Source organism: Piliocolobus tephrosceles, chromosome 13, assembly GCF_002776525.5.
Source record: "Piliocolobus tephrosceles isolate RC106 chromosome 13, ASM277652v3, whole genome shotgun sequence".
NCBI lineage: Eukaryota > Metazoa > Chordata > Mammalia > Primates > Cercopithecidae > Piliocolobus > Piliocolobus tephrosceles.
This window is the reverse complement of record NC_045446.1, coordinates 63,437,503-63,445,883: the sequence shown is the minus strand read 5'-3', so window position 1 is coordinate 63,445,883 and position 8,381 is coordinate 63,437,503.

Genomic DNA, 8,381 nt, shown 5'->3' with positions numbered 1-8,381 from the left:
AACGTCTCCATCCCTGGTGGCCCCTCCCGCCTCACCGCCGACCCCCAGGCCCAGCCCCCGCCGCGGCCGGAGCTACCAGGGGCACTGCGGCTCCGCCTGGGCGGGATCCCAGCGTTTAGTTCGTCGACTCTGCGCCCGCCTGCCCAACGGCCTGTCTGCCTCCCCTCGCTCTCCCGCTCCGGCTCCCACTCCCTCCCCCTTGGCTGCTCGCTCCTGGCACCCTTTTGTTGCAAATAAACTTTGCGGCAGAGGAAAGGGGGCGGGGGGCGGGGCCTCGCGCCCAAAAGAGGGGGTGGGCTCCGGGCGTGAGCAAGCCTGGGAACCGAGTGGTGGGAGTGAATCTGGGAGGGAATCTGGGAGGAGCCGAAGAAGAAAAAGCCTGTTGGAGGACTTGCAGACTGAGGCGACCCTCTGGCCCTCCAGAGACGTCCCTCGGGAGCCCAGCGGGCCGAGCTGCCCCCAGGGACTCGCTGAGACACACGCAACCGCTGAGCGTGCTCAGCTTCGCAGACTCGCAGCCAGGGCGCCGCGCCCACCGCGGGCCAGCAGCTTCCGCACGGAAACACGTCCTGCCTGGGGGCTCCAACATGGCAACCTCGGACTCACAAACTCTCGTACACACTGACATTCAGGTGCACGCAGACGCACACTCCCCAGGCCGGGAAAGGGGTAGGACTCGGCGCCAGAGGGAGCCCGGAGAAACGCTGGCTGACTAAAGGACCCGTCGCTCCCTGCCCCGCCCTACTCCCCGCCCAGGCCTCGCCCCCTTCCCGCCCGCCCTCTGAGGCGAATTCGGCTGTAGCCACGCCCTTCTACCCTCATCTCGCTCCCAAACGCCCCGCCCATCCCACCTCCCAGCCGCCTGTCTGGCTCCGACAGGCCCCCAACCCGCCCAACGCTGCTCCAGAAGCCCCACCCTTCACGACCGCCCCTACTTTTCCAGCTGCCACGCCTCCCACCTGCCCAGCCGTCTGGCGGCTCTTCTCCCGGACTCTCCGCCTGGATCCCCGAGCCCCTTTTCTTCTCGCTCCGGAGTACGCGGCTCTTGCGCCCCCTCGCGGCCTGATTTTCTCAACGCATGGAGTCCTGGACGGATAAAGCAGCACCCATCCCCAAAAAACGGAGAGCTGGGAACACTTCCTTTCAGTCGTTACCTAATCCCCTTAGTCTTTTTCAGACCTTCGCAAAGCGCACTGCCCCTTCTTAGGCCTTACACACAAAAGGAGCTTCGACGGGAACGCTCTCGACTTCCCACTGCCAAACCTATACTCTTACCCGCAGCTGCTCCACCTTCCTGGTAGGGAAAGTGTAGATTGTTTGTCTGGCTTCACCCTGATCCCTCTCTTGAGCTCCCCTCCCGCCCCTGCCTCCGTCTGAGTCTCACATTGTTCTGGGTATTGGGACATCATCCCCTTCCCCATTCCCACCTGCCTCTAAATCCCATTCATCCTCCCGGCCCAACTAACGAATGAGCGAACGAATGAAAATGTGTCGAGTACCTATGATGTATGGGCAATATTATTTAACTTATTTTTTAAATCCACAAACCACCCTTGGGGACAAATATTATTACCCCTTCTCTGTGGGCCGTGAAGGAGAAGTAACTTTGACCACTATGCAAGTCAGGAAATAGCAGCTCCTGCTAAAATTCAGATTTTAGGGGCTTCAAACACCATGCTCCTCCAGCCAGCTCTGAGATGCCCCCCCGAATCCTGATGAAAAAGGAGGTTCTCGCTCCTTTGAGCCCCCAGTCTCCTCCTTCTCCTCCTTGGGCCTGGGCTCGCTTTCCCCAGGAACAGAGGATAACCTGGTCTGACCCATGCCCCTCCAGTGCTGCCCAGCCTTCTTCAGGCCTAATCAGACTGCCCTGTCCCCTCCAACCCCCACTAGCAAGGCCCCAGGGACACATAGTTAGGTCAGCAGTCGGCATTACCCAGCCAACTCCACTGCCACCGGGTCCAGCCAAGGAGACTGTAGCTGGGCCAGACTAGGCTGGGAGATGGGGTTCAGAGGACAGAGTCAGGCAGGAGGATAGGAAAGGATGGTAGACACCCAGGGATTGCCTGACTACCGAATGAGAGAGGGAGGATTCAGCTGGAACCCCAGAACCTACTTGCTACTCATATACCCCACAGGATGAGGTCACTTTCCACTCTCTGGGCAGCCTCTTGAGTTGTAGACTCTCTCTCTAGCAAGAAAGCATTTCCTCCCTGAGACCAGCATCCAGAAGAGTCCCTCACCTCAACCTCATCTCAGCTCTGCCTCAGGGGGCCAAGGAGTAAATCTCTCCCTTTTCTCTAGGAAATTGACAAAAGAGAGCCCTGCCAGCCTATGCCTCTCTGTTGTGACTTACTCTGTGACCTTGGGTAAATCCCTGCACTTGCCTGTGTCTGAAAAGTGAGGAGTGGGTCAGGTTCCCCAAAAGTGCTCTCTCTGGCTCTGGCATTTGACGTCAGACTCTCACCATCTTTAGTATTTTCTTTCTACTCTTTGGGGCAAGTTTTGGTGTGTGCTGTGGGGTGAGTTGGGGAGGGGTGGGAGACAGGACTCATCCCAGGAGTCACTCTCTCCCCCCATAATGGTGACTCCTACCATCTGAAATTTGTACTTTTCCACCTCCCTGTCACTTCTGGGAAGAAACCCTTATTCCATATCACAGATGGGCAAGTAGATAGAGAGGAGTGGAGGTTTAGGTCACTGCCTCCCAGAGTTTTGTGGCTTGGCCTTGAGGTGAGCTGGCTTGGGCCTTTGGCTCAGGAATCCCCTTGGTGGGGAGGGAGGGTGTTTAAGGATCTAGACTGGGTCTCTGTCCAAAGAAAGCTCACCCAATCTGAGAGTGGCTTCATTGCTTCCAGTGCTTCATGAATCCTCCCACCCCCAGCTCCTTATGATCCAGGATAAGACAAAGTTATCTTCCATGAACAGAAGGGATCTGGAATTTTTATGGTGCTGGGTAATTATGTACAGCAATTTTTAGCCCCAAGATGATTCATCTGATAAGGGGCTGGGAGCACTGGGCACCAGAGTGGAGAGAGAAACCCTACGCTGGCTCACCTTCTGCAGGTCACCCCCTTTCCTCTGGGCCCCAGGCTCCTCACCTATGAAAGGGTAATGAAAACAATAGCCCATCTACCCAGTGAGTCATGGTGATCTAGCGAGGTGAGGACCATGGAATCCCTTGGAGAAATCAAGATGGGAAGGTTTTGAAGGTCACAGGTCATGGCCAATGATGGGCTTTGGTGGGCTTCGGGTACAGATAATCCCCAGCTCATGATGCTTCAACTTAATGACTTTTTGACTTTATAATGATGCAAAAGCTAAGTACGTCCATACTTTGAGCACACATACAATCATTCTGTTTTTCACTTTCAGTAAAATATTCAATAAATTACATGAGATATTCAGCATTTTATTGTAAAATAGGCTTTGTGTTAGATGATTTTTGCCCAACTCTAGGCTATGGAAGTGTTCTGGGCCTGTTTCAGGTGGGTTAGGCTAAGCTCTGATGTTTGGTAGGCTAGGTATATTAAATGCCTTTTTGACTTATGATATTTTCAGTGGGTTTATTGGGATGTAACCCCATCGTAAATCAAGGAGCAACTGTACCTAAGAGGGAGAGAAAGGATGAGTGCGGGGACAAGACGCAATAAGCTCCATGAAGGAGCTGTCTTAGGGGGAAATCTGACTCTTCTGACTCCATTGCAAAGTCAAATAGAAACTATCTGAGATTGCCCCCTTTCCTATATAATTAGACCGTAAGCACACAGTATTAAATTCTTTATAATATTTTGATCACACTACATTCTCATCAGTTATTCAACTGGCTTTCGCCAAAAAACAAAACAATACAACTAGGACCTTTAAAATAATTCACATCTGGGCCGGGCGCGGTGGCTCAAGCCTGTAATCCCAGCACTTTGGGAGGCCGAGACGGGTGGATCACGAGGTCAGGAGATCGAGACCATCCTGGCTAACACGGTGAAACCCCGTCTCTACTAAAAACTACAAAAAAAAAACCACTAGCCGGGCGAGGTGGCGGCGCCTGTAGTCCCAGCTACCCAGGAGGCTGAGGCAGGAGAATGGCGTGAACCCGGGAGGCGGAGCTTGCAGTGAGCTGAGATCCGGCCACAGCACTCCAGCCTGGGCGACAGAGCGAGACTCCGTCTCAAAAAAATAAATAAATAAAATAAAATAAAATAAAATAAAATAAAATAATTCACATCTCATTATATAGTTCTTCTGCCCCCATCCTCCTGCTGCCCCACCACATAGAAAATCATCTCAAATCCTGTGTTCAGCATTCTCTTGCTTTCCTTTTTATATGGTTTTATTGCATCTACATATTCCTTCAAACTATATATTTTCTTTTTAGTTGTTCTTAACTTTATAAAAAGGGCATCCTGCTGGACGTGGTGGCTCATGCCTGTAATCCCAGCACTTTGGGAGGCTGAGGTGGGTGGATTGCTTGAGGTCAGGAGTTCAAGACCAGCCTGGCCAACATGGTGAAACCCAGTCTCTATTAAAAATACAAAAATTAGCAGGGTGTGGTGGTGCATGCCTGTAGTCACAGCTTCTCGGGAGGCTGAGGCAGGAGAATCGCTTGAACCCAGGAGGCAGAGTTTGCAGTAAGCCAAGACCACGCCACTGCACTGCAGCCTGAGCAACAGAGCAAGACTCTGTCTCAAAAAAAGAAAAAAGAGGCATCTTGCTTTACATAATTTGTTGGGACTTCTTTTTTCTTACTATTATACTGCTAAGATTTACCCATACTGTTGCATGCCTCTATAGTCCATTCTGGCCATGTGGACTATTTCAATGTGTGAATATATCACAGTGTATTGATCCAGTGTCTTGCTGATGCACACTTTGGTGTTTCCAGGTGTTTGCTGAGCATTGTGCATGACTCCAGTTACACATGGACAGAAGTGCTTGAGCACAGGGCAGGCAATTGATCAACATTAGGAGGCATTGTCAAGCTGGGATCTAATTTCTCGTCTATGTTTTTTAATCATCTGTGTTTCTTTCTTTCTTTTTTTTTTTTTTTTTTTGAGACAGAGTTTCTCTCTTGTTGCCCAAGCTGGAGTGCGATCTTGGCTCATTGCAATCTCTGCCTCCCAGGTTCAAGCAATTCTGCTGCCTCAGCCTCCCAAGTAACTGGGATTACAGGCGCATGCCACCACGCCCAGCTAATTTTTATATTTTAGTAGAGGCAAGGTTTCACCATGTTGGTCAGGCTGGTCTCAAACTCCTGACCTTGTGATCTGCCCGCCTCAGCCTCCCAAAGTGCTAGGATTACAGGCGTGAGCCACTGTGCCCGCCCTTGTGTTTCCTTTTATATGAAGTGCCTATTTGTGCCTCTTGCTCATTTTTCTATTGGGTTATAGTATGTTCAGTACTTTATGAAATTTCTGCTCTAATTTTTCTATCCCTTGGTACCCCTGGTGGCTTAGGAAGGTCTAGTATTTTACAGGTAAGGAAACAGAGGCTCAGAGGAGTGAAGGTGCTTGGTCAAAGTCACAGACTCTGTTGCAGCCCTTCTGCAGTGAGCTAATGCCTTCTGAGGTCTTCGGAGGTTCTGGGGCTCACTTAGAAACCCTTTCTGCCCCTCAGCTAGGACAGGGCCCCTCTGGTATTTAGCATTTCTTGGCCATGGACCATTCCAGGAGCTCATCATCTCCCTAGTGATACCTTCCTCGCATGGGTCCTCTTTATGATCTGCACTCTCCTCCCCAGCTGTAATGATCCAGGTATGTATGTGTTTCATTATTACCTGTCTCCTCCATCAGACTAGGAGCTCCATGAGGGCCCAGCATGATGCTTGGCATATAGGAGGTGCCCAGTAAGGATTGTTTGGTGGATGAACTGTTTCCTTGTCTGCATCCCAAACCCCTTGGATTCTTTCCCAAGATTAGAGCCGGGACCTGAGCTCATCTCAGAAACACAGAGTCAATATTCATTGAACAAATGAATGAGGGAGGAAGAAGCCAGCTGTGTCCATTGCTAGGACAGATCAAATGCTCCTGGGCTTTTCCTGTTTGGAATGGAAATTTCCCCAAGACAGTCACTGATTCCCGACTTTCTAGCTTCCCAATCCTTGCTCCTACCTCCCCACCCTTACCCCATCCCAATTCTCTGCCCCCAACTGCCACCAGCCAACTCTCAGCAACAACTTTGTCCTGGAAGCTCCATCCCTGGGCCTGGACTTTCTTGGAATCGTCCTCCCTCTTCTCTTCTTACTATCCCCACTTCCTTCCCTCAAGCCTCTCACTCACCCAACTCCACTCTCCCCTCATACCACCATCATTCAGAGACCCCTGGGCTCCTGCCCTCCACATCTCTGGCTCCTTCTCCTCAGCTCCCTAATCTTGGAGTTCCCAGAACTCCTCCCCTCTTCCCACTCTTTCTTTCACGAAGCCCACCCACCCACTCGAGCTCAAGCCACTTTGGGGTTGACCATTCCCCAGGCTCCGCATCTTTTCTAAGTAGCCTTCCCGGTGTCCCTAGACCTTGTTGATTCCTAGCTCCCACTCCAGCCTAGACCCTGGCCCTACCCTCTGTCCAGGTCACTGCCTGGCCTACACCTAAGGTTCACCATCCCAGGGTGGAACCCAAATAAATAATGTTATGGGAATAATAATGAAGCTGAGGCACAAAGAGGTGAAATAACTTGCTCAGGCCGGATGTGGTGGCTCCCGCCTGTAATCCCAGCACTTTGAGAGGCCAAGGCGGGCAGATCACCTGAGGTCAGGAGTTCGAGACCATCCTGATCAACATGATGAAACCCCCATCTCTACTAAAATATAAAAATTAGCTGGGCATGGTGGCATGTGGCTGTAATCCCAGCTACTCGGGAGGCTGAGGCAGGAGAATTGCTTGAATTCAGGAAGTAGAGTTTTGTAGTGACCTGAGATTGCGCTATTGCACTCCAGCCTGGACAACAAGAGCACAACTCCGTCTCAAAAAAGTAAAAATAAAAAATAGGCCGGGCGTGGTGGCTCATGCCTATAATCTCAGCACTTTGGGAGGCCGAGGCTGGCAAACCACGAGGTCAGAAGATAGAGACCATCCTGGCCAACACGGTGAAACCCCGTCTCTATTAAAATACAAAAAATTAGTCAGGCGTGGTGGCACGCACCTGTGGTCCCAGCTACTCGGGAGACTGAGGCAGGGGAATCGCTTGAACCCAGGAGGCAGAGGTTTCAGTGAGCCGAGATCGTACAACTGCACTCCAGCCTGGTGACAGAGCAAGACTCCATCTCAAGAAAAAAAAAAAAAAGAAAGAAAAAACTAAAAATAAATAAATGACTTGCCCAGCATAACAGAGCTAGTAAATGGTAGAGCCAGGACACATACCCAGATGGTCTGGCTCTGGAGTCTGCACCTTCCATGCTATTTGGCCTCACAAAGGGAAGCTTGGACAGGAATTTACCTGTGGGTCACAATTTCGACTCCTGGAAGAGTAAGCAAAGGGTCACAGCTCTTGGAGGTCAGCTGGGACAGTCACCTGTGACTCTCTACAGGGGCTCAGGTGGTCTATGAGCAGAGGCCCTGTCCCCTGCCCTTGCTCTCACTCTCCCCTAGCCCCCATCCCAGGCAGTTGAGAAGACTAGTCTCAGACTCGAAGCTAGATGCAAGGTGGATCCTATATGTCCTGCTTGGCACGGTGGGGCACCGTACAGGGAATAAAAACCAGCCTCTGTCTTCTAACATACATCGGTCTCACTGTGGTCTCAAGTCAAAGTTCCTTCTGTCCAAATGGTCTGCCTCTCCAACAAGGACACTTTGAATGGCCTCCCACGGTGGGTTGGGACTGGTTTTCCCACTTCTTCAGCCAGCTGCAAGCATACCTGTGACATTACCATGGTGTTTAACTCCTCCAATGCCCCTCTCTGAATGACCCTATTGCCCAGCAGCCTAGGACTAAGCAGGGCTAAAATAAAAGTATTGCATAAGTTATACAGTCCTTCCCCTCCCTGCTCTGCCTTCTAAAAGGAAGACTGTTAGCCAGGGGTAGTTCTTGGCTTACAGGTTCTGCGTGGTGCACCAGCAGCCAAGGGCAGGCTAGATTGTTCTACATAAGAAAAACAGACCTGGGAGGAGGGCACAAGGACTGGAGGAGAAGTGATGGGGAGGAGAAATGAGAAAAAATGGCAGAGAATGAGGAGCTGCAAAGGAGTAGCTGAGGGGTGGTTCTCAGAGGGGAAGAGGATTTGGTGGAGGGTGTGGGGTCTTTTTTTTTTTTGTGAGATGGAGTCTCACTCTGTCCCCAGGCTGAAGTACAGTAGTGCAATCTTGGCTCACTGCAGTCTCTGCCTCCTGGGTTCTAGCAATTCTCCTGCCTCAGCCTCCCAGGTAGCTGGGACTACAGGCACCCGCCACCA